Source organism: Nuphar pumila, chromosome 4, assembly GCF_984573655.1.
Source record: "Nuphar pumila chromosome 4, dmNupPumi1.hap1.1, whole genome shotgun sequence".
NCBI classification, from domain to species: Eukaryota; Viridiplantae; Streptophyta; class Magnoliopsida; order Nymphaeales; family Nymphaeaceae; genus Nuphar; species Nuphar pumila.
The window spans coordinates 97,221,937-97,248,481 of NC_143252.1; positions in this window are offsets into that span (position 1 = coordinate 97,221,937).

Below are 26,545 nucleotides of genomic sequence, written 5' to 3' on the forward strand. Positions count from 1 at the left end.
AGAGTACAGAAAGATTATCATGAGAGAAGCTCCCAGGATATCAAACTGCCAAATCTGTCAAGAATCCTCTTTAATCTTGTGAAATTCTATTATCAGTATTCTTTCATCAATTGCTTTCATAATATCAAATTCTCTTTCCTGTTCATATCAAGGAAATTGATAACTTCTTTAAAGAAGGTCAATCGCAAGCAATTTGGATTCCAAATCTTGATTCTATGAAGTCAATCCTGTTTGGAGGTAATACTTCAGGTAGAAAAGAAGGAATATTTTCGCGACAATGAGCATCATTTTCAATTATTTTGAATCAATAATAAATTTTCAACATTTTGACAATATTTTCTAGCTATCCTGACATTAAGTGAGAGCTTGATGTCCATATTGATGCATCTTGACCCCTTCGAGAGATTTTCCTTTGTCGTCTTTCACATTGTTGAAAGATTAACCTTATCTCCGAAAGGATAGCCTTTTTCATCTTTCACGTTGTTGAAAGATTAGCCTTCTCCTCGAAAGGATTGCCTTATTCATCTTTTGCATTGTCAAAAGAGTTGCCTTACTCTTCTCCGAAAGAGTTCGCCTTATCTGTTTTTCGCGTTGCCGAAAGAATTACCTTATTCTCGTCAAAAGGTTGCCTTTGTCATCTTTCGCGTTGTCGAAAGAATCGCCTTGTTCCTTTGGATTACCTTTGTCATCTTTCGCATTGTTGAAAGAATCGCCTTACTCCTTTGGATCACCTTATCATCTTTCGCGTTGTCGAAAGACTCGACTTGTTCCTTTGGATTACCTTTGTCATCTTTCGCATTGTCGAAAGAATTGCCTTGTTCCTTTGGATTGCCTTTTGTCATCTTTCGCATTGTCGAAAGAATTGCCTTGTTCCTTTGGATTGCCTTTTGTCATCTTTCGCATTGTCGAAAGAATTGCCTTGTTCCTTTGGATTGCCTTTTGTCATCTTTCGCGTTGTCGAAAGAATCACCTTATTCCTTTGGATTGCCTTTTGTCATCTTTCGCATTGTCGAAAGAATCGCCTTGTTCCTTTGGATTGCCTTTTGTCATCTTTCGCATTGTCGAAATAATCGCCTTGTTCCTTTAAGTCGCCTTTGTCATCTTTCGCGTTGTCGAAAGAATCGCCTTGTTCCTTTGGATTACCTTTGTCATCTTTCGCATTGTCGAAAGAATCGCCTTACTCCTTTGGATCACCTTATCATCTTTCGCATTGTCGAAAGACTCGCCTTGTTCCTTTGGATTACCTTTGTCATCTTTCGCATTGTCGAAAGAATTGCCTTGTTCCTTTGGATTGCCTTTTGTCATCTTTCGCATTGTCGAAAGAATTGCCTTGTTCCTTTGGATTGCCTTTTGTCATCTTTCGCATTGTCGAAAGAATTGCCTTGTTCCTTTGGATTGCCTTTTGTCATCTTTCGCGTTGTCGAAAGAATCACCTTATTCCTTTGGATTGCCTTTTGTCATCTTTCGCATTGTCGAAAGAATCGCCTTGTTCCTTTGGATTGCCTTTTGTCATCTTTCGCATTGTCGAAATAATCGCCTTGTTCCTTTGGATCGCCAGCGTTCATCTTTCACACTGCCGAAAGAGTTGCCTTATTCTTCCTTGCAAAAATTGCCTTATTCATCTTTTGCTTTGTAAAAAGAGTTGCCTTACTCTTCTCTGAAAGAGTTTGCCTTGTCTGTCTTTCGCGTTGCCGAAAGAGTTACCTTATTCTCGTCAAAAGATTGCCATATCCATCTTTCGCATTGTCGAAAGAGTTGTCTTACTCCTTACCTTATTCATATTTCACGATGATGAAAAATTCACCAGATCGTCTTGATCATTTTCCAAAATTGCCTCTTACAATTCCATTTCCATCGCTTCGTTCATCTTCAAGAAAAGTTGTCTTATTCACCTTCCAAAATTCCATTTTCCGCCCAATCAGGATAAGGGTATAAGCCTGGACCTCATTCAAAGAGGTATTCCATTTTCCGCCCGATCAGGTTAAGAGTATAAACCTGAGTCTCATTTCTACGAGATATTTCAATCCCCAATCAGGTTAAGGGTCAAACCTGAGCTTCGTTCCATGCGAGGTATTTCTGTCCCATCCAGGTTAAGGGCAAAAACCTGAACTTCGCTCTCTCAGAGCAAATCTATTTTCTCTTTATCCTCCATTTCATATCTACCATCTTTCTCGGGCTAATTTCTTCATACCCAGTCAGATCCTGCTAACTGGGGCATTTTTATATAGCCCAAATTTGGTGTGTTTTCTTTGCCACTAAGCTCGACCACAAGCCGGCTTAGTAGCAAAGAGGGGCATCTGTAAACACCCCAAATTTTCACTCACCTTCTTGACATCGTCGGAATCAATGAAGGGCAAAATGGTCATTTTCCAAGATTGAACCTTGCAAAAAGTCCTAAATTTCATTCTTGAGCCTCAAAATTTCTATATTTAGGTTCAGAGACATCTTTAAATTGCAAAATTTCAAAATCCTCTTTCTGGACAAAAAGTTAGAATTTCCAAGTCCAAGCTCAGAGTGACATTTCATAAAACATGTATTTGAATAACATTGCATCATTTCACTGCATAGCATGCCAGTTTGAGATCCAGAACTCCTGATTTTCCAAATTGTCAATCCAGATTTTATTTTTAAACTTTTCAAAATTGATTTTTAAAACCCTGGGATTTCAAAATTGCCAATCTTTCTCATTTTACCCCCAGGACTTTGAATTACAAAAATTTTCTCAAGAAAACAATCTGGATATTTGGATATTGATTTTAAAGATTTTATCTCAAAACTTTTTGCAAAAGATTTTAAATCTCTTTACAAATTTTGTTTTTACATTTATCCATATTTTTGCCCTGAAAACCCAATTTTTCCAACTTCTTGAAAAACAAATAATGTTTTATCTCGTATCTTCAAATAAATGGAGCGGGACCCGCCTTTGAACTAGCATCATACTCAGACTCTCAGGTAAGTTGTTTATTCTCAAGCGGGACCCACCCGAAGTTCATACCAATTTGCAATTTTTTCTTAATTTCTCAATATTTATTTATTTGTTTTTAGTTAGCAGGCCCACACACATGTGGCACCCCACTTGAAAATAAAAGATTTGCAAAACAAAATAAAACTTTATTTTCCAAAAGGATTTTAAAAGTAGGTTGAGGTGGAATTTCCATAAAAGTTTCATTTATTTCAATACTCATTTTTTATTTTATTCCTTTTTATATAAATTTTTTTTTTAAGAAGGAAGCAGCATTAAACGTGCCCACCACAACCGAACTTCCAAAAAAAAAAAATTCATTCTACCTAAAACTTAGGTAAATGAAACAAAATTTAAAAAAAAATGAGATGCGGCCCTTTTGATTTTCAAATATCGGTTTCAAAAGAATTTCAAAAACCATAACGGTGCTCTTAAAGAAAATACATTTTTTTTTTGTAGAAAGGGGCTGAAGGTCTTTAAAAAGACCCAGCCATTGATCGATTAGAGGAGGAATTGAAATCTCGTTTTGGGGGTTTTTGCAGGAGGAAGCTCTGCAGCGTGAGGGAGCACCCGATCTTCTTCAGCCCAGCCACAGGAGTCTTCCACCTCCAGCAGCTGCCGTACATCCCCACTTCAACCCCAACCACAAGAGAGCCACCACCGAGCGCCATCTTCACCTCCATTTCAGCCACAGCCGCAGGAGAAGCCACCACCAGCAGAAGATCAAGCCAGCTGCAGGGCACCTCCAGCAGCTTGCTGAAGATTGTCTTCACCCCAACAGCATAGGTCCAGCCAGGGTGTGGACTTTTCCTTCAGTCCAGCCATCGTCTTCACCATTCTTCTTCAGCCCAACCACAGGGCATCCCAGCAGCCTCCTACCCATTCCCTTTAGCACAACAGTAGAGGATAGGTCCTCACTTGTTGGCCGCAAATCCATTTGGTGCAGAGGAGACAGTGAGCTTCTTACTCATTTCCTTCAGCCCACTTTCCTCCAGCCCCACGTTGTCATTCATTTTAGCCCAGCCACAAGTCCAACCCAATGTTACAGCCCAGCCCACGTGACCATCTTTCTTCAGCCCGGCCATTGATCGTATTCAAAAGGGGGAATGTCGATTGAGGTTTTCCTTTGGTTCTGATTGCTCAGACTGTTTCTGATGGTGGTTGCCATGTTCCTGAGGTGATCCCTACAGCCCTCCTGCCGCTAGAGGTACTGCATAAAACTCAAATTTTGTCTCTGTTTTCATTATGTATCATGCTTTTTGATTCTTATGTATGTTTTGCAATTCTTATTTTGTCATTCTTTTACGTTGGAACTTAGAAAATCTGTAGTTTAGGAATTTCTGCTGGTAGATGTTCTTGGAAGTTTGGTGTATTGAGGTGTATAAATTTCTAGTCATATTCTGATTATGAAATTAGCCTTATCATAATTGAATTTGTATATGTGAAAAGGATCGGTCGATCAGGAATATTGGAAGTTCTCTGCAATTTTTTTTTTTTTTTTTGTTTTTTTTTTAACTTGTGGGTTGGAAGTTTAACAATGTTTTCTCACTCAATGAAGTCAGACCAGGGTAATATAGCCTGAATGACTATGGTTATCTGAATGGAAGGAGTTCCTGCAAAATCTTAGAATATGATATAAATTTCATTTGCCAAGTACCTTGAAATGTTCTATATTCATTCAAAGTGTGGAATTTATTGGAACAACACATGCTAAAAAAAATAAAGGGACAGAAATTATGGTCGTTGATTGAAGTTCCTATTTCCTAGTATTTCTCTTTAAGAACAGAAACTCAGCATCATCTACACTCTGGCACGTTCTCATCTTACAGGTTAGCATCAGTTAAATGTTCATCATTGGTTGCTTTTAGTTTTTCATTCTATCAATCAACAAAATCTGTTGTAGGGAAAATTGCTTTATCATTCAATCTACAGGTAATTGTTCATTATTTGGGTACATTAGCACTTACAATTGGGCTTTTGATAAGACTGGTTAGCAATGCCATTGAGCTCATTTTTGTCCCACATCCATCCATTTCCTGTGTTGCACAGCATTACCGCCGTTCTACCTCTTGTGCGTTTTCACCCACAGCAGCACATTCTCTGCACATTGTATATGTTGTGTACTTATCCATTTTCTGCTGCAGGTACCCAGTCTTGATAATTGACCATGTTCATGTATGGATATTTTAATATCCATTCAGGCTTTATGGACCATCTTTGGCATGTTTTGTTATTGATATATAGTGAAGCTCCAGATCCATTTTTATTGAAAATTATCTTGTAATTTGGGAAATACGGCTGTGTAAAATCCCCTACAGAAACTGTATATACCTGTATTTTCTGATTTTACCCATTATATGGAATTTGCCTTTATATGTATATTTTCTTATTATAGGTATATATATATATCGATATATATGTATATCTACCTACATGTATGCATATATATATATAGATATATGTTATGAACATACATATATAAATATATGCATATACTTATATATATATCCATATATCCTTTCATTGTATATTTACTTCCATATATGAGCATCCATGTATCTAATTTCTCATGTAAATACACTTCCATCGATACATATCATTTAACATCGATTTTAGTAATTTTTGATATACATCTCTTTGTTGTATATAATATATATATATACCCATTTTTTTGGTTATCTTGTACTAACCCTCATTTTGTAGGAAAATCTAGAAGATGTTGATTCCTTGGCTCCATTTCAATTTTCTTTTACTTTTTGTTATGCAATGTAACAATCCAATGTAAACCTTGGAATAAGATTTACTTTTACTGCTTAGATTAGGCCGCATCTCATATAGTTTGATTTCAGTAATATCCCGATTCTATGATGCATATATCTCAATTTTCAAAACCCACCGTGGATGAACACGAATGGCACGTGCACCAACTCTTAGAGAGTTGATGAACTCGGTGGAGTCCATATTTACGGCCCTAGTAGGAATATGGACGAGACCCAGATCCATCATCTCTCTACCAGTCACATTGAGCCTACACTCTTAGGCTATCTTGAAAATGCACCTCATATTTCCAATGTTTTCAAAATATTGTGAATTAACTCAGATAAACCCTGAATATATTCATGGCCATAGTCAGAATATATGAAGGATTTACTTTGGCTTAATCCACATTTTTTCAACAAATTTTTCAGAAAGTTTTTCAAAGTGCATTCATTCATTCAAATCATCTGCATCATTCATTTTTCTCATGATTTTCTCAAAAGATTTTCATTTCATGGAGTCAATTTCTCAAGAAACTATGATGATATTCGGAGTTGGATTTTCCAAATCAAAGTTTTCCTGTGATTTCCCTTGAAAATATTATTTTCTTAAGATGCTTTCAAAAGGAATTTCTCATCTTTCTCAAGAATCAAAAATCGATTTTTAGATATTTCAAGGACAATATTTTCAGGATTTCAATTTCCTAAGTTTTGAATTTCCTTCTCCAATGAGTTTTCCTATAGATTTTCCCTCGTTTTCCTAAGAAAATTCTCAAAGTCTGAGTTTTCCTGACAAGTGCTTTCCTTTTCAAATGTTCATCTTTTCTCAAGAATTCCTTCAATTTTTCTGAGATTCTTATCTCTTCATGGTTTCCCAAGTCTTTATAAATTTTCTCAAGATTTTCCTGAGATTCTCATTTCTTCATGGTTTTCCAAATCTTTATAAACTTTCTCGAGATTTTCCCGAGATTCTCATTTTTCATGGTTTTCCAAGTCCTCATAAACTTTCTCAAGATTTTCTCGAGATTCTCACTTCTTCAAGATTTTCCAAATCTTTATTAACTTTATCGAGATTTCAAACCTTCTTCGTCTGAGTTTCCTGAGAGATTGATTTCCATCTTTTTCCTGAGAAATGCTTTTAAATTCCAAATGTTTTCTAAGCATACATCATATTTTCCAATTTACATTTTCCAAAAATCTCATAGCACATGCCTGAATTCTCTGTGCATTTAGGATAGAACACAATTTCGGTAATTTCACTAAGTCAAGCACAATTTTGGTCATTGGTTCGATTACCCCTGTTAATGGCGGCAGGAACGGTCGAACCTCGTACCGACAGGTCTAGCCCCATCTCATGGATTTTCCCGCAATTTTCAAAACGGAGGCGAGTATTTCAAAACCAATTTCCAAAATCCGGTCAAGTTTGAATCGCGAAAGCGTTTCCCTCTCTCTTCCGCAAGGAAGGGAAGACGGGAAAAATTTTGCGACGATAACAGTTAACTTCCCGGATTCCAGAGTCAAATTCAAATTTTAAAGTTGTTGAGTTTCTTCAAGGAATTTATCCATTTCCTTGACATGAATAGAGAAGAAATACTCTTAATTTCATAAAAGCAAGCAGTGAAAAGATATTGATGAAAGGATTTTGTATGAGAAAAGATAATTTCTGGCAACTTTGGCAATTTGATATCCTGAGGCTTTTCCCATAATGATCTTTCTGGCACTCTTGTTGAGACATTGATCTTTCTTGGGTTTTCGGGGGAAGTTCATTACATCATCCTTCATTTTGGAGATGTTCTGGCCTTTCTTTTTCTTGGAAGGGTACGTCACAAACTCCTTCATCTTGGAGATGCTCTGATCCTTCTTTTTCTCATGAATTATAGTGGTGATATTGACTCATTGGTCAGAAATCTCTTGATGATAGCAGCAATCAATTATCTTTTATAGTTTGTCGGGAGGTTCAGCGCAATCGCCTTCATCTTGATGGTTATCTGAACGTTCCCTGGAAGAATTCGTCACAAACTCTTTCATCTCGAAGATGATCCGAATCTTCTTTGGCCCCGAGGGTTTAACTCGCATATTCGTCTTCAACTTGATGACAATTGAGAGATCCCTTTTGCGGATATTTGATCACAGCTTAAATGACTGAGGAGATATGGATTGAGTGAATATTGCTCAGGATATTTCCACTGCCTGATTGCCAGAAAGTCGTCTTTAAACATGCGTCATAGCTATGATCAATATCGATTCACTTCCAGCTTTTCGACATCATTGAATATTTCTTTCGCTAATCATACCATAGATATTTCTTACATCCTTTTGGTTGATCAACAGAGAAGTGAAAACTGGGACCTTTCATTTAACGACCAGCGAAGGAGATGGAACCTTTGATTTAACGGCCAGTGAGAAGACTTAGACTAACCCTAAAAACAAAATGGAACTCGAAAATCTATTTTTTTGACATTTTTTAATATAGAAATTAATTAAAAATCCTAAAAATCAAGATTTTTGCCTAAAATTCTAAATTTAACCTAATGAAAATTAAATTTTAGGTACTAACCTACCATAGAAATTTCTCAAATTTTATGGGGTGACAGAAAATAGTTATGCAAAGATTTTTACCTTTTATAAATATTGGTTTTGACCTGTGGTCGGAGCTTGACAGCTCCGACAAGTCGGATCGGAATCCGACAAGCTATTAATAAAGGTGAACGACTGCAGCAAGGTTCGTTGCTGCCTTGGAGACACTGGGGAAGACTTTGGACACCAACAATGGAGCGGCTACAATGGTTGAAGGTGAAGGTAGCTAGAACTGTTTGATTGAGGACGAACTGCAGCTGTTGCCTTGGTGTATTGCCTTGTGGCTGCAGGAAGATGGAGGAGGTTGAATCGGTTGGAAGTTGAAGATGGTGGCTGCATTGAGAAGGTAGCACCAGCTACTGCCGAGGTTGAAGGAGGAAGTTGTAGCAAGGCTGATCTTGCTAGCTGAAGGTAGGTGGTCATTGCAAAGGGGAGCCAAGAGAGGGGGAGAGATAAGGCTAAAAAGAGAGGGGCATCAATGTGAGTGGGAGAGAGAGGAGTTAATGAGAGAGAGAGAGAGATAAACGAGAGATAGGGCTGAGAGAGAGAGTGAATAGGCTCTAGGGCCACCGTATGGTATGTGTGGAAATAGAAAGGGAGTAAGGAAGAAAGGGGAAAGAAGGAAGGGAAGGAAAAGGAAAGAAGAGGGGGAAGAAGGAAAAGGAGAGAAAAGGAAAGAAGAGGAGGAAAAGAGGGGAATGGGGCTGGCGTCAAGGAGGAGAGAGGAAAGAAAGAGAAGGAAGAAAGGAGGAAGGAAGAAGGAAAGAAAGAAAGAAAGAAGGGAAAGGGAAAGAAAAGAAGAAGGAAAAAGAAAGAAAGAAAAGTAGAGAAGAAAAGGAAGGAAATAAGGAGGGAAAAGAAAAGGGAAAGAAAGAGAAGAGGAAGAAAAGGAAGGGAAGAGGAGGAGAGGGGGTCGACCCCCTTGTGGGTCCCACCTCTCCTAGGTGGAGATAATAATAAAAAAATAAATAAACAACAAAAAGAATAACAAATAAACAAGAAAAAAAGAAAATATTTTTTTTCTTTTTGAAAACTCAAAGTGTGGCACCACCTTGAAAGTGGGTCCACATTCAATTTTGAAATTCATTTTGAAAACTAGAGGGGTAGAATGGTCTCTCAGAAAAATTTCAGGCGAAATGAGCTCAGAATTCGAAGTTTCGTACCCCGTTGCGAAGCAAATCCAGTTTAGAATTTGAAAAACCAAGTTTGAAAAGAATCCAGATTATTTTCTCGAGAAAAATATTTCCAAATTTAGAATCCTGCGGGTAAAAATGTCAATTTTGAAAAACTAGGGTTTGAAATTGATTTTTGAAGACTTTAAAACTCAAATCTGGATTGAGATTTTTAAAACTGGAATTCTGGATCTCGAAAATGAAATGAAATGTGATGAAATGTTATGAAATGATAAAAATGATGAGAAATAAAATGAAATGATACGCAAAATGCAGACCCTTGATGAAGAATTTTGGATATTGGACATTGATTGACACTTGTACCAGTTTAAAAAGTGATAATTTTGATAAAAATGGTTCAAGAAATGATTTTTGTCTTTGTCGGACGAGAGTGACACTGAGAATTGAGGTGTGAGTTGGATTGAACTGAAATGAACTGGATTGAGCTGGGTTTTAGGCTTTCAGAACTCAAATGAATTGACAAGATACTGACTCAACTGAACTCCCAAACTAAACTGTTAAGAAAAGCTGTCATTTTTAGAGAAATGGTCACTCCAAGTGAATTATAGACCAGAGCTGGGTTTGAGCTGGAAAAAAAGATCAGTAACACTGAGATGAACAAAAATTGAAGTTTGAACACTAGCTCAACTGACTGGACTCAACTCAATTTCAGCTAAATGAGCTGAAATGTGCTAAAATGGGCTTCTGGACACTTGGAAGTGGTTTTGAACTGAAACTGGAGCACTTGAATTATTGCTGAGCTCAAGCTAGACTCTAGGAAATAGGATTGACTGGGAATGACTGACTTTGAGACAATTGGCTCGAATTTGAGTGAGAAATGAGCTCATTTCTGAAGAAATGATCCCATTTTGGCAGGAATGGTCAGAAATGGAAATGGTCTGCTCATCGTGGGCTCAAGTGAGCTTGAAATGACTGACATTCTAACTGTTCTGAATTTACAAATGAGCTTGGCTGAATCTGATTGACTCGGGGTCTCGGATGACCTAGGGGTAAAATGGTAATTTTCCTAATGAAAGTGGGTAAAATGGTAATTTTTGAAGACAGACTCGGGGTTGGACTTCTATATTGACTTGCCAGGATTGACACCTACACGAGGGGGCTTGTTTGGGAATGGATGAGAAAAATTTGGGGTGTTTACACTATATCCCCTCATACTTTCACCTTCACTATTTTCTGCATAACTCACCTACCTGCTGCTATGTCCCACCTTCGAGCACTCTACCTAATCACACTGCCATAGGCAAAACCTCTTTCTTCCATTGCTACAACCCTGTTTGCAGTAACTACTTCATTAAACACCTCACTGCAACCCAACCTCCCATTTCGTTCACTAACACTTAGTTTTCACCAAACATCTATTAACCTTCATCTTTCCCTGCACTTGTGGCACAACACCCACATCACTCATTCATGTTGTTTCCATCATATTCACCTATAAGCATCGCATTCTCATTTAGTTGAAGGCTTCTCTATATGTATTTCCCATTTAATATAAGTATAGCATTTAGATTTTTTGCTTCACCCTCCATATTTTATAATCTTTGCTCCATACTAACTCTATTTTGCAGGAATTAGGTAGAAAATGTTATTTTTCCTTCTTAGCTTAGAAGTTACAATTTTAAATTCAGTTCAAGTTGTAATAGCTAGATATTAATGAAAACTTTATATTTCCAGCATTAAATTAGAATATATGAGTATGTAAATATCATAAATTGCCCGTTTCATATCATTTTCTCTTTTATTCCAAAAATTCACGAATGACACATGCTCCATTCTAATAAAAGGTGATTAAATCCTAACTTGACGATATGCATTATGGCCATAGTCAAAATGCAAACAAAACTTAGGGTTTTTATCTTTTATGGAATAACATTGGATCCACACTGGATCTCTTTCAAAAAGCATCATATTTTCTGAATTTTTCTTTCTTTATCAGAGTTTAACTTGAAATTAACTCAAAATATATATCAACGGCCATAGTCAGAATATATTGAGATTTAATTTCATTTCAAACTCTATAAAGGCACCAAAATGTGTTTTATTCTTCATTTGAATTTAAATATAGATTATCTTATAATACATTTTATGACCATATTCAGAGATGTATTATATCTTCAATCTTATTTCAATTCACTTAAAGAATAAAATATGATTTTCAAAGCCCAATTTCAAAATTCTTTTTAATTCATTCATCATTTAGGATAGAATTGCATCATTTTTCAAAGTATTTCAAGTTTTCTTCAAACTCTAAGTGATTTTGAGATAATTTTTCAAATATCTTCTTCATTTCTCAAATCAATCTTCTATTCTGATTCAAATTCATCTTCCTATTCTCAATTCTATTCAAAATTCAAAATATTCTAATTTCAAAATTCAATTCAAACTTTAAAAATTCAAATTCATTTCCATTTTTAGGATTCAATTTTAAATTCAATTCAATATCCCAGAATCTGGATCCATCTTCTAATTTCATATTGGATTCCAGATTTCAAATCCAATTCCATCTTGGATTCCAGATTTAAAACCCAATTCTATCTTGGATTCCAGATTTCGGATCCAATCCCATCTTGGATTCCAGATTTCAAATCCCATTCCATATCAGATTTCAGATTTAAAATCCAATTCTATATTGGATTCCTAATTGCAAAAATCAAAATTCTACCTTGGATTCCGATTTTCGGATCCAATTTCATCTTGGATTCCAGATTTTTAAATCCAATTCCATATTGAATTCTAGATTTAAAATCCAATTCTATCTAGGATTCCAGATTTCAATCCAGTTCCATCTTGGATTCCATATTTTCAAATCCAAATCCATATTGGATTCCAGATTTAAAATTCAATTCCATCTTGGATTCCAGATTTCGGATCCAAATCCCATCTAGGATTCCAGATTTTAGATCTGATTCCATCTAGGATTCCAGATTTCAAATTTCATTTCCATATCTCACATTGATTTTCAAAATCCAGATTTTAATTCCAACTCTATTTTTGAAATTCACTTTTTCCTAAGTCTAAATTCAATTTTCAAATCAAAAATTCCTATTTCAGGTTCTGAATTCAAAACTCAAAACGAAAGATCCCTTTTCAAAATCGATTCTTGAAAATCGATCCAGATTCAAAGTTCACCTTAAGTTTGAAATTTCATTCTAACTTCAAAATTCTAAATTCAAATTCTAATTCTCTTTTTTTTTCAAGATTTATTTTCCAAACTCTAATTATTCCAAGACTTAGAATTTCAAAGTCTCTTCTTCGAGATCCATTGTTCAAGTTCTGAGTTAGATTCAAAATCTAACTTTTTCAAACAAATTTCAACCCTTTGAATTATTTCTTCAAGTATCTTCAAATGTATTTCAAAATCACTTATCAAAGTTCTAAAATCTTCTTTTCAAAAGCATACATCCTTGCATTTGCATTGCACAAGCATGATTCTCTGTGTATTTTTTGACTTAGAATAAATTCTTAGGTAATATTTAGGCAAAGCAAAAAGGCATAAGTTCGATCGTTGGTTCGATTACCCCTGGTAAAGGTGTCAGGAACGGTCAAACCTCGTACCGACGAGCGAATCCCGTCTCTCCATTTTCTCATAAATTTTTAAAAACAGAGGTGAGTAATTTCAAAACATTTTCAAAATTTAGGTCAAGTGAGACCTTTGCAAAAGAGTTCCTCTCTCTTCTTTCTTTTCTTTTCTCCTCTCTTTTCTTTTCTATCTTTTATTCCTCATTAAAAATAGAATAGAGGCTAGAAAGGCAAAGAGAAGGAAAAGAGGAACGAGAAGAAAATTTTTGCAATGATCATAGGAGTTGGCGACCGAGATGAGACTTGTCTTCGTCCGGTCGGATTTTTGCCTTTTGCTTTACTTTGATATTATCTCAGTCTTTATTCTTCAAATGTCAGTTTCATTTTTCATGCAAACCTTAGGAGCCTAGACTCTGTCCCAGCTAACATAATGCATATAGAATTTAAGTATGGTTTGGTAGGACCATATTGAGGAGATTATTCCATGCTCACTTAGACTTAGGTCTGAAATACAACTTTCTTCAATTCTAGGGATTGAATGCAAACAATGTATGCAAGTGTATGCTTCTCTTCATTTAAATTCTATCTCTTTAGGACTTGCATTAGAAACATCTGGTTTTATTGCATGTTGAACATGTTTTCAAAAACATCCCTACCTATATTGTCTCGGTCCTCACGTTGCTGGGCTGTCTCACTGAACCATAGTTTGGGAGAGAGCCTCACAACTGGACCACTTATTTGGGTTAGCACCCCCTACCATGTACTTAAGGGCCATAGTCTTAAGTATATCAGTAGGTGCCCAAGGATGTTGGGAAGCCATTACCTTAGAACCGAAGAGATATTTTTATGTCACGTACTTCGAGCTTTGGCTTGCGTATATCGATGTACCTTGATTGGAATCAGATAATCTGAACCATAGAGTTAGAATTAAGGTCCTACAAGCCATTTCAAATATTGCATTTAGAGTAAGCATTTTAAGGAGTGTTGTGTGTGCATCATTATTTGTGCAACTGTGATCATATGATATTTTCTTGTATTTTCTTATATATTAACATTTTCAAAACCCTGGGTACATTATTCAAAATTTTCCTTTACTTTCACAACCTAGGTGTATATTTTCCTCTATCTGCATTTTTTTCTCTTTTTAGATCAAAATTTTCTCAAAACCCTAAAAATCTTTTTTTCTAAATTCCTTTAATCTTTCAAAAATTCTAGGTATGTATCTATTCTCTTTTTCTTCGAGAGTCTATCTGTATGTCTTGCATTCTATCTGATCCTCTTCATTCTTCTTTCCCCCACTATTATTTCAATGGCGTCCAATTCTTCTGATGTGGTCTTTCCCAGAGATCATGCCTCATATCAGATAAGGGATGGATCCCCAGATCATCGAGCTATTCAGACTCATTCCTTCTTCCCTTGGTGGTAATATTCTTGGTTCTCCACCTTCTCGCGTATGTTCCCAGACCACTTGGATGACTATGGATTGGAGATGGCATCAGCAGTAGGCAAACAAACCATCAACAAAAGTCTGATTCAAGCTATGGCAGAGTGGTGGAATTCATGTACCTGCACATTTTGGTTTCCATGGGGAGAGATGACTCTACTGATAGATGAATTCAATGATATCATAGGATTGCCAGAACCAGCTGGTCAGCCAAATGATCCTGTCGAGTAGCAGTTCCTGATCAACATCAAAAGGGTAGATGTTCGAGAAGCTTTAGCTAGAGCAACAGGGAGCAGATCTTGGCCTCTCACCAAGATCAGTGGAAATCAATTCATTGACCTGTTTGGACTCTATCGCAAGTATGGAGCTTACGAGAAAGTTGACACCTTGTCCCGAGCAGCGAAAGACAGAATTCAGCATGCCATGGTCCTATGCACAGTGGGATTAGCATTCTTTCAGGACAATCCAAATTTTATTGATGTCAGAGTTGTCCAACTCTTTCGAAGATGGGGAAACAAGCAAACCCGCCATCTTTCAGTTTCTATGGCCGCTTTAGCCTTCCTCTACCGAGGCTTGGCCCGCTTCGCTCTTGGAGAGACCATTTTGGTGGAAGATTCACTTATGCCCTGCAGTCATGGTTTTTGCGACATATGCCATCAAAGGCCAATTCTTTCAGGTTCAATAGTAAAAAGCCAAAGTCAGTCATTCAGTGTTGAGCCTTGATCAAGAGTCTGCATCAGGAGGCGATTGTTTGGAATTACTTCAACCGGCAAGAATCAGTTCCTCGCTACACTTATACAGGTAACAATCGTTACAGATTGCTGGGGCCCTTCTTTTGTGTCGATTATCAGCCCGAGAGATGTCTCAGACAGTTTTTGCAGAGGCAGGTTCGTGTCAACACTCATTTCCCGGCAGACAAAATACCAGAATTCAATCTGCAGTTGGATCAGTGGTCTGGGGCATACCATGCAGCCAAATACACTTGGGACTCTTTCATTTCTCTTTCTGTATTTCCTGGATCTAATGTATCTACTGAATATCAAGAGTGGTGACAAACTGTCTATCCACCCTCTCTTTGTTTTTGAATTTATCATCAATAAAGTTTACTTTTGTTCTACTGAAAAGCTTTTTGGGGCCAAATTTTATTCTTTTATTTGTTTTATAGCATAAATGGTCACAATTCTTGTGACAACCTCATCCCTAGTAATGGGATATTCTCTTTAAATATCTCCCCTATTCTTCTTTAATATCTTTTATCATGGTTGACGACCTCGCCTAGGTAACAAGGCACATTTTTCAGTTATCATGAAAATGGTAACACAATTATCATAAGTCTTGTGATGACTTGATCCCTGGTAATGGGATAACCTTTTAAATTATCTACCAAGTCCTCTATTCTTGCTTTTCTCAAAAAAATTGTTTTAAAAAGCTTCTTCCGCGCTCTAACCATTTCCTTATTATGCATAAAGCATTGGCATTATAGAAATGGTTCAGACAAGAAGCGGAAAGTAGACTGTTTCACCTCAACACAATGACAGCAAAATAAAAGGAATGGACTCTCCCAGGTCATCTAGAGGACAGAGTCCTAACAAATAGGATGATGTAGATCCCGTCATTTATAGCTTGTTCCAAAATATGATGTCCAAAATGGTGTCAGAGCAAGCCGAAGTCAGTATGAAGAAGGCAACTCCAAAGAACAAATTGAGAAAGAAGCCTGTGAGAAAGCAGATCAGGATCACCAGAAAGAAGGTTCAACCCGACAGTACTTCTGAGGGCACTGAGTCAGTAGAGGAAGAAGAATCAAAGGAAGAACAATTTGTGTTCAATCAGAATCCTCCATGACAGTTCATGAAGATAGTTGAAGAGCTCGAATCAGTGAACAACAGGCCCAAGTATGGGATCAACAGAGTATCCAATGCATGAGCAGTTGAGGGAAGTAACTCGAGCAGTGAAAGACACTCAAGCCAATAGTAAGAGCAAGCAGACCTATACTGGCAAAGATTTCTATGTTGGCTTAGACGGAGATGATAATCTAGAGAATCTCCCTCACAAGTTCAAGTTTGATGGAACGGGCAATCCAAAAGCCCATCTGGCCACATTCTATGCAGAATGCAGTCGCTTTCGAAAGGACAACAGGGCTTTGTTCGTCTGCTTTCCACGTAGCTTAGAGGGAGCAACAACAAGGTAGTATGCAGACCACATCAACCCTATCGAACTACGAGAGTTCGATAAGGTAGTAAACTTATTCATCGAGCGCTTCATGTTCAATGCCGAGGCCTCACCCACTCTCAACCATCTGTACAACCTGAAGCAAAATGAGAATGAGAAAGCAAGAGAGCTCATTCATAGGTGGAGAAGCATATGTAACAAAATGAAAATCCTCATTCCAGAAGAACATGTGTTGCAGATAATCCTCAATAACTTTTCCCAACTTCTAAGGAGTCTCATCTCCACTTCTCCAACGAAATCATTTATTAAGTTGATTGAACGAGCAAAATGGCTCAAGACAGGAATGGAGAATGACCTTTATGAGGGTTTCTCTTTTGTTCGAGGTAACTCTGAGCAAAAGAAAAAGGCACATTTTACCTACTCCGCAGGCATTTCAAGCAGCAGCAGCGGTGCAAACAATAGGAAAAATAGGAAAAACTGCAGCAAGAGTTCAGTAAGCTCTAAAACTAAAAGAGCAAACTCTGCATCCCAGAAAGAAAAGTTTGTCAAGCCACAGCCTATTCAGTCAGTGCCACAGCAGGAAGTAAATCCACAAATAAAACCAAAGCATGATGGTTGGAGTTATGACAGAGAGTTCACTGCTCTAGAACAATCCCGTGAAGATGTTTTGGAATATATGTTGTCAAAAGGGATGGTCAAACTCCCTAAAGTGGTTGATCCTCTAGTTATCATTGGCAAGTAGAAGGCGAAATTCTGTAAGTTTCACCGAACCGTAGGACATGACATAGAAAATTGTTTTGTCCTCAAGAACATAATCCAGGACTGTATTGACAAGAATTTGTTGATCGAGGATGATGAGGAAGAACAACCTGAGATCTTGTCCAAGCCATTCCTGAAATATTCAGCATCAGTTGTTTCAGAGCAAGTATCTTTTTTTTAGGGCAATATTCAGTCATGCTCTAGCCAGGACATTCAGGATCAACATTAGGTCCCAGTGTTACATCAAGCTCAGTCCTCCACCAAGAGGGTGGATATTATCTCGGTTCTCAGCAGGATGAAACCGACAAGTGAGACAGCAGGAGCAACAACAGAAGTTGTCAGGCAGACTCCTAGATTCCTGAAGCGTTTCATTAAATCAGCTTCAAAGAAAGGTGAAGCATCTAAGTCAGTTCAGAAACCAATTACAGCCTTGTCAAATATTTTCATTCTGGATTTAGCCCATGCTTCTCCTGAACATCAGCAAGTTCTGGATGACTTGCTAAGAAAAATCAAGATAAAGCCGAGCACGACTCTGCAGGCCATGGCTCAAATAGTCAATCAAGACATGACAAACACACCAAGAATCTTCTCAGATGAGGACTTGCCAAAGCCTCATACATTCCATAACAACGCTCTCTACATAGTGGTGTGGACCAGGGCATGACTGTCTCTCATGTGCTCGCAGATGGAGGAAGCAACCTCAACATCTATCCTAAAATGACAGCCAAGGCCTTGGGCCTAAAAGAAGAGGAATATGTTCCAGATCCGATAACGATCTACAACTTTGATAATCATGGGCAGACTGCCAAGGGGAAGATCTTCCTCAAAATCTTTATCAACTATTCAGTGCATAGAGTTCTGTTTTATGTGGTCAATGTGCCGCCTACGTATAATCTTCTGCTAGGGCACACTTGGATTCACAATGCTAATGTTGTTCCCTCCACCCTTCATCAATGCATCAAATGGTCGAAGGGAGGAATGAATACCACAGTTCTGGGAGAATATTCAAAAGAGAGGCTCCTGCAGTCAATGATTTCTCGTCCTACTTTCATAGCAAACATCCCTAGCATTAGGGAAATTGATGAAATTAATCTAAGTGGCAGTTTGGACATGTTAAAACTAGAGGAAACTTAGCCAACAGAAAATGTTACGGCAGTGGTCCAATGGCAGGGACCTCATTTCTTCAAGCTAGGAGGGCGCCTCAATTGCGCTTCTCTCAAGGCTCATCCTTTGTTTCCTCCGTTTTCAAAGACAAAGAAGGGATTCGATCTATTGATGAAACATGGCTACCAGCCCTTCAGGGGCCTTGGTAAGAATGAGAACAACATACTGGAGCCAATCATTTCTGCCCAACACATCACCGATTCAGGACTGGGTTTTACTGGTCAGATATTTGGCAGAAGAACTACATTTATCAAAGGGGCAGAATGAAGATAATGCCTTTGTTTAAAGTTTTTCTCTTTCTTGCTTTTCTAGTCATCTTGTAGGGACAACACAGTCCCAATTTTCCTTCCTTTGTCAGAAACATCTGTAATTATCAAGTTGTTGTCTTCAGCTTTAGTCTATCAATGAAATTTTGATCGTTTCTTCATATCTTGGTGTCTAATCATTTTTTTTTCTATATTTTGTCTATATCATTATTTTTCGTTTCTGTACAAAATGCTATTTTGAATTTCTCATTTTCCTCAAACAAACCTCTCTTTGCATTTTTCAGGATTGCCAAAATCATGGCTCCTAAACCATTTGAAAGGCTCGTTATCAATCCTGATTTTCCTCAAAATAACTCCAAACCAGCCAGAATTTGCAAGATAAAGGCAGGGGTAGGGGTAAACAAGGTAACATGGCAAGTTGAAGAGCTAGTAGAATTTGACTCAGCGATTCAAGAATTGCCAGAATTTGCCAATATTCAGAAGTAGAATGAACCATTGCCTTTGGTTAAGGATCCGACAGAGGATGTCAACATTGGTTCAGAAGATAATCCGAAAATCCTCAAAATTGGCGCCAGCTTGAATTCAGATAAGAAGGAAATGCTCATCCATTTTCTCAAGCAATATCAAGAGGTATTTGCTTGGACTTATGAGGATATGACAGACTTAGATCCCAAACTGGTCGAGCATCGTCTTATTTTAAAGCTAGACTTTAAGCCAATCAAGCACAAATTAAGGAAAATGGATCCCCGAGTGGCACCCCAAGTTAAAGAAGGACTTGAGGATTTGTTAAAGGTAGGATTCATATGAAATATTGATTATCTAGACTGGTTGGCGAACATCGTAGCAGTTTCTAAAAAGAATGGCAAAGTACAGATTTGCATTGATTTCAGGGATCTCAACAAGGCTACCCCAAAAGATGATTATCCACTCCCCAACATCGATTTTTTGATCAATAGCATGGTGGGCCACACCATGTTTTCCTTTATGGATGGATACTAAAGCTACAATCAGATCAAGCTGGCAGCTCGTGACTAGTCAAAAACTTCTTTTACCACATCTTGGGGTACATTTTGCTACACAATCATGTCGTTTGGGATCAAGAATGCTGGGGCAACCTATCAGAGAGCAATGGCTGTTATTTTTCATGACCAAATGCATAAGAACATAGATGTCTATGTGGATGACATCCTGGTCAAGTCCAAAGAAGGAGAGGATCATCTTGATGCTCTCAGCCAAGTCTTCGAACGACTTATTCTCTACAAGCTGAGGCTCAACCCACATAAATGTGTCTTTGGAGTAGAGTAAGGCAAACTGCTTGGCTTTATGATCAGCAAGAAAGGAATAGAGGTGGATTTAGCTAAGGCGAAAGCAATTACTGATATGCCGCCTCCAACCAATCTTAGAGAGCTGAGGAGCCTTCAAGGGCGCATTCAGTCGATTCGGTGCTTCATCTCCAATTTAGCCATGAGATGCGAGCCCTTCAATCACTTGTTAAGAAAATAAGTGAAATTTAAGTGGGGATCAGAATGTCAGTTTTTATTTGAGCACATAAAATAGTATCTCCTCAATCCACCTGTTCTGAAGCCACCAGAATTAGGAAAACCACTTCTCTTGTACATTTTCATCAATCATAATGCTTGTGGCGGATTTCTTGCACAATATGAGGAAGGCAGTTGGATAGAACATGCCATCTACTACGTAAGCAAGACTTTCATCGATTACGAGAAGAGATATTCTCAGATGGAATAGACATGTCTCACCTTGGTATGGATGTGTCAAAAGTTAAGACATTATCTGTTGGCGTCAAAGATCAAAATTTTGTCAAAGCTTAATCCTCTCAAGTACATCCTTGAGCAGCATTTCCTTACTGGACAAATTGCAAAATGACAAGTCCTCCTGATGCAGTATGATTTAGAGTATGTGTCTCAAAAGTAGGTAAAGGGTCAGTCTATCGCAGATTAGTTGGGGGATTTTCCATTGACAGAAGAGATCAAGGTGGAAGACGATTTTCTCGATGATCGTATCTGCAGCGTTCAAGAGTCCCTAGTTTGGACCATTTTCTTTGATGGAGCTAGGAATATGTCTGGCATAGGGTTCAGAATCTTATTGATTACTTCCGAAAAGGAGATGATCCCTTATTCTCTCAACCTCAACTTTCAATGTACTCACAACATGGTCGAGTATGAAGCTTTGATACAAGGCCTCAATATTCTGCAAGACTTCAATATCAAAAGAGTACATGCCTTTGGCGATTCATTGCTTGTCGTCAGTCAAGTTAATGCAGAATGGTAAGTGAAAGATCAGAAATTGATCCCTTATCAGAAGATTGCCTTAGCTCTTGTAGGCAACTTTAAAGAATTTCAGCTTAACCATATCAGGAGAGAATACAATCATATAGTTGATGGTTTAGCCTGTCTCGGCTCTATTTTGTCATTCAAAGACAGTGAATCCTGTCGTTCCTTCGAGATTGGCAGACTTAATCAACCAACCTTCATTCCAGCTAAACACGTGAACCAAGCTACTCAGAAAAAAAAGCCTTGGTACCAAGTGTAAACACCCCAAATTTTCACTCACCTTCTTGACATCGCCCTCAATCATCATATTTCAGTTCTTCAGATGTAATGAAGGGCAAAATGGTCATTTTCCAAGATTAGACCTTGCAGAAAGTCTAAAATTTCATTCTTGAGCCTCAAAATTTCTATATTTAGGTTCAGAGACATCTTCAAATGGCAAAATTTCAAAATCCTTTTTCTGGACAAAAAGCTAAAATTTCCAAGTCCGAGCTCAGAGTGACATTTCATAGAGCATGTCTTTGCATAGCATTGCATCATTTCACTGCACAACATGTTATTTTGAGATCCAGAACTCCTGATTTTCAAAATTGTCCATCCAGATTTGATTTTAAACTTTTTCAAATTGATTTTTAAAACCCTGGGTATTCAAAATTACCAAATTTTCCCATTTTACCCCCAGGACTTTGAATTACAAAATTTTTCTCAAGAAAACAATCTGGATATTTGGATATTGATTTTAAAGATTTTATCTCAAAGCTTTTTGCAAAAGATTTTAAATCTCTTTACAAATTTTTTTTTTACATTTATCCATATATTTTTGCATTGAAAACCCAATTTTTCCAAATTCTTGAAAATAAATAATGTTTTATCTCGTATTTCCAAATAAATGGAGCGGGACCCGCCTTTGAACTAGCACCATACTCGGATTCCCAGGTAAGTATCTTATTCTCAAGCGGGACCCACTCGGAGGTCATACCAATTTGCAAAATTTTCTTTTTAAAATTCTTATTTATTTATGTATTTTTTTTAGTGGGCCCACACACATGTGGCACCCTATTTGAAGATAAAAGATTTTACAAAACAAAATAAAGCTTTATTTTCAAAAGGATTTTAAAAGTGGATTGAGGTGGCATTTCCATAAAAGCCTCTCATTTTTTTTTTCTTTTTATTTGTTTAAATAAAATTTCTTTTTTAGAAGGAGGCAGCCTTAAATGGCACAGCCGAACTTCCAAAAAAATAAAAATTTCATTTTACCTAAAACTTAGGTAAATGAAATGAAAAATTTGAAAAAATCACAAGATGCGCCTTTTTTAAAACGGTAGCATTAAGTTTCAATTTGAAAAAAAAAATTCAAAAATTTTAACGGAACCTCATAAATGAAAGGGCTGTGTTTTTTTTGTTTCCAGGGGCTGAAAGTTTTAAGAGGGGTAGCCATTAGCCGATGAGAGGGGGGAAGCCTGGCCGATTAATTGGTTTTTTTTTGTTTTGCAAGTGGGACTTCTCAGCGTGGAGCCCCTTTCACCTCCAACAGCAGCTGAAGATCACCTTCTTCAGTCCAGCCATAGCTTTCAGCCAGCCCAACGGTTGCTGCCCCTTTTGCCTTCAGCCCAGCCATCAAACACCTCCAGCCGGCGATTCCTACATCCAGCGTGAACTCCATCAGTTGCTTTCCACTTTCATTCAGCCACAGCCCAACGGTTGCTTCCCCTTTTGCCTTCAACCCAGCCATCAAACACCTCCAGCCGGCGATTCCTGCATCCAGCGTGAACTCCATCAGTTGCTTTCCACTTTCATTCAGCCACAGCCCAACGATTGCTGCTCCCCATCCTTCCTTCAACCCAGCCGTAGGAGAGGCCACCACCAGCAGAAGATCACCCCAGCTGCTTGCCATCATCCTTCAGCCGTAGCAGAGGTCCAGCCCACCAGCAAGAGGTCCCCTTCTTCATTCCAGCCACCCCAAAACCTCCAACAGCGGCTGTCCACTTTCTTCAGCCCAGCCGATTGCCATCTCCACTTCAACCATCCCTCTCCTACATCCAGTTTGAACACCACAGCAGGAGGTCTAGCGTGAAGACCATCCCAGCAGAAGTCCAGCCAAGCTGCTCCTCCTCCGTCTCCAGCCCCATTGAAGTTCCATCCAGCAAAAATGCAGGAGATTTCCCTCTTTTCTAATCCCTCCAGCCCCTTTGTAAGATTCAACGTCTTCTTCTTCTTCTTCTTGGGATTCATCATCTTCCTCTTCTTCTTCTATTTAATTTTTGTTCATCGATCCAGAGTATTCAGCATGAGAAATATTTGCCTTTGAACGTTCCCTGTAACTTGTTGCTTAATGTTGATTACTCTATATAGGATTGCCTATAGTCTTTGTTTTGAATATCTAATAATTTCCAAGATGTAGACATCCGATCTGTATTCATTTTAGGTGTAAGTAAATAGTTTTATTAACATTGTTTTCAGCATCCATAGCTGATAGTCTTGAGTCATCATGTAAATTTGGGTGGTTGTAATTCAGATAATGTGAAACAGCATATGGTTTTAACTATTCTTCTGTAATTTAGCCTGTTGTATACATGCCATTATATCCAGTTTTGGCTGATTGAAGTGAGTTTAGATAAAACTGAACTTATTAGCTTAAGTGATACCTTGTTACACTGCATTATGACAGATCTTATGCTTATCATGATTAGTTCCTACACTTGTTCTAAATTTTTTTGTGATTTCACACAACCTTGATCATCTGTATGTTATCCAATATTTAGCAGTTTAAGCCCCTTTTGTAATTTAGCCTATGGCTTTCTTTTTTGTGACAATTTCATCTTAGGATTTTTCTTTTGCTGTTGTACAACTGTTGACATTGCCCTTTCGTGCATCTATATTCATATTCTATCGTCATATGTTAATATTTCTACACTAGCTGCTAAAAGGCAAATCATTCTCCCTTCTCAATCACTGAGTTTTATCAAATAGATGTGGTTGATATCGTGATCCCTAAACTGCTGGAAATAGATTAGTCAACAGCAAGTCTGAAATCTAGCTAGGTTCAATGGAGTTTTGTATGTTATTGGTATGTGTAGATAATAATAGAGAAAAGGAATCAGTTTTGCAGGAAGTAATGGGTAATCAACAGCCCATTGGAGTGATATTCATCATGTCATTTAAGTATTCCACAGCCACCACTTACAATAGCACCTTTGTGTCTATACCCATTCTATTTTCTGCAGGTATGCAGTCTTGATAATCGGCTATGTTCATGAACAAATATATCCATATCCGTTCATGATCTCTATACCATCTTTTGCACACTTCATTACTGATATATAGAGAAGCTCTATACCCATTTTTATTGAAAATTAATTTGTAGTTTGAGAAATACGGCTGTGCGAAATCACCTACAGAAACTGTATATACCTGTATTTTCTGGTTTTAACCATTATGTGGAATTTCCATTAAACATATATGTCTTCTCATTATATGTATATATGTATCTATATATATGTATATTATTGTATATCTACCTATATGTATACGTGTATATGTATGTATGGATATATATATGTATATATACATGTATATATATATATATATGTATATATATATATATGTATATATATATACATCCCTTCATGAGTATTTGCTATTACATGTATTTTTCTTTTCTCTTACTCTTGTAAATACATCATCATTTGATTTATAAAATTTTGTCTAGCTTGCTGATTAAAATCCCTGTTTTATGAAGCTATGGCTGGAACATCACCCTTGTTTTTATGAAATTTTGCTTAGCTTAGTGCTAAATTCTTGTTTGCTATATCACCCCATTTGCAGCACCAATTATACATATTATTTCATCATTTTCCATGACATTTTAAACTATTCACCAAGCTTTTCATATCCTTTTTATGATATCCTTGAAATAGCCCATGATGCTTCCACAACCCATTTCCTGCACATTCATTTTCTGCTGCAAGTGTGCAGTCTTGATATTTGGCCATATTCATGAACGGATATCTCTATATCCAATCGTGATCTCCCAACCATCTTTGGCGTGCTTCATTATGGATATATAGGGAGGCTCCATACCCATTTTTACTGAAAATTGCATTATAATTTGAGAAGTATGGTTGTGTGAAATCACCTACAGAAACTGTATATACCTGTAATTTCTGGTTTTACATATTATACGTAATTTCCATTAGTATGTACATATTTTCTCATTATATGTATATATATATATATCTATATATATATATGTATATATATATATATATATTTACCTATATGTGTACGTATATATGTATGTATATATGTATATATATATATATACCTAGATATATACTTATATATATGTATATATATCTCTTTATGTGCTCTTATTTCCATGTATGAACATCCATATATTTTCTCATGTAGTTACACCTCCATTGTTACATGACATTTAGCATCTATTTTAGCATTTTGATATATGTATATGTCTCTTCATTGTATATATTATATATATATGTTCATTTCCTTGGTTATTTTGCACTAACTCTCATTTTGCAGGAAAATCTAGAAGATGCAGATTCCTTGGCTTCATTTCAATTTTCTTTTACTTTATGTTATGCAATGTAACAATCCAATGTAAACCTTGGAATAACATTTACTTTTACTGCTTAGATTAGGTTGCATCTCATATAGTTTGATTTCAGTAATATCCTGATTATATGATGCATATATCTCAATTTTCCAAATTCACCGTGGATGAATACGAATGGCACGTGCACCAACTCTTAGAGAGTTGATGAACTCGGTGGAGTCCATATTTACTGCCCTAGTCGGAATATGGACGAGACCCAGATCCATCATCTTTCTACCAGTCACACTGAGCCTACACTCTTAGGCTATCTTGAAAATGCACCTCATATTTCCAATGTTTTCAAAATATTGTGCATTAACTTAAATAAACCCTGAATATATTCATGGCCATAGTCAGAATATATGAAGGATTTACTTTGGCTTAATCCACATTTTTCCAATAAAATTTTCAGAAATCTTTTCAAAAGTGCATTCATTCATTCACATCATCTGCATCATTTGTTTTTCTCATGATTTTCTCAAAAGATTTTCACTTCATGGAATCGATTTTTTCAAGAAACTATGATGATATTCGGAGTTGGATTTCCCAAATCAAATGTTTTCCTGTGATTTTCCTTAAAAAGTTATTTCCTTAAGATTCTTTTCAAAAAGAATTTCTCATTTTCTCAAGAATCCAAGTTGATTTTCAGATATTGCAAAAAAACAGATTCTCAGGATTTCAATTTCCTAAGTTTTGAATTTCCTTCTTTAATGAATCTTTCCTATAAATTTTCCCTCATTTTCCTAAGAAAATTCTCAAAGTCTGAGTTTTCCCGATAAGTATTTTCCGTTTCAAAAAGTTCATCTTTTCTTAAGAATTCCTTCCATTTT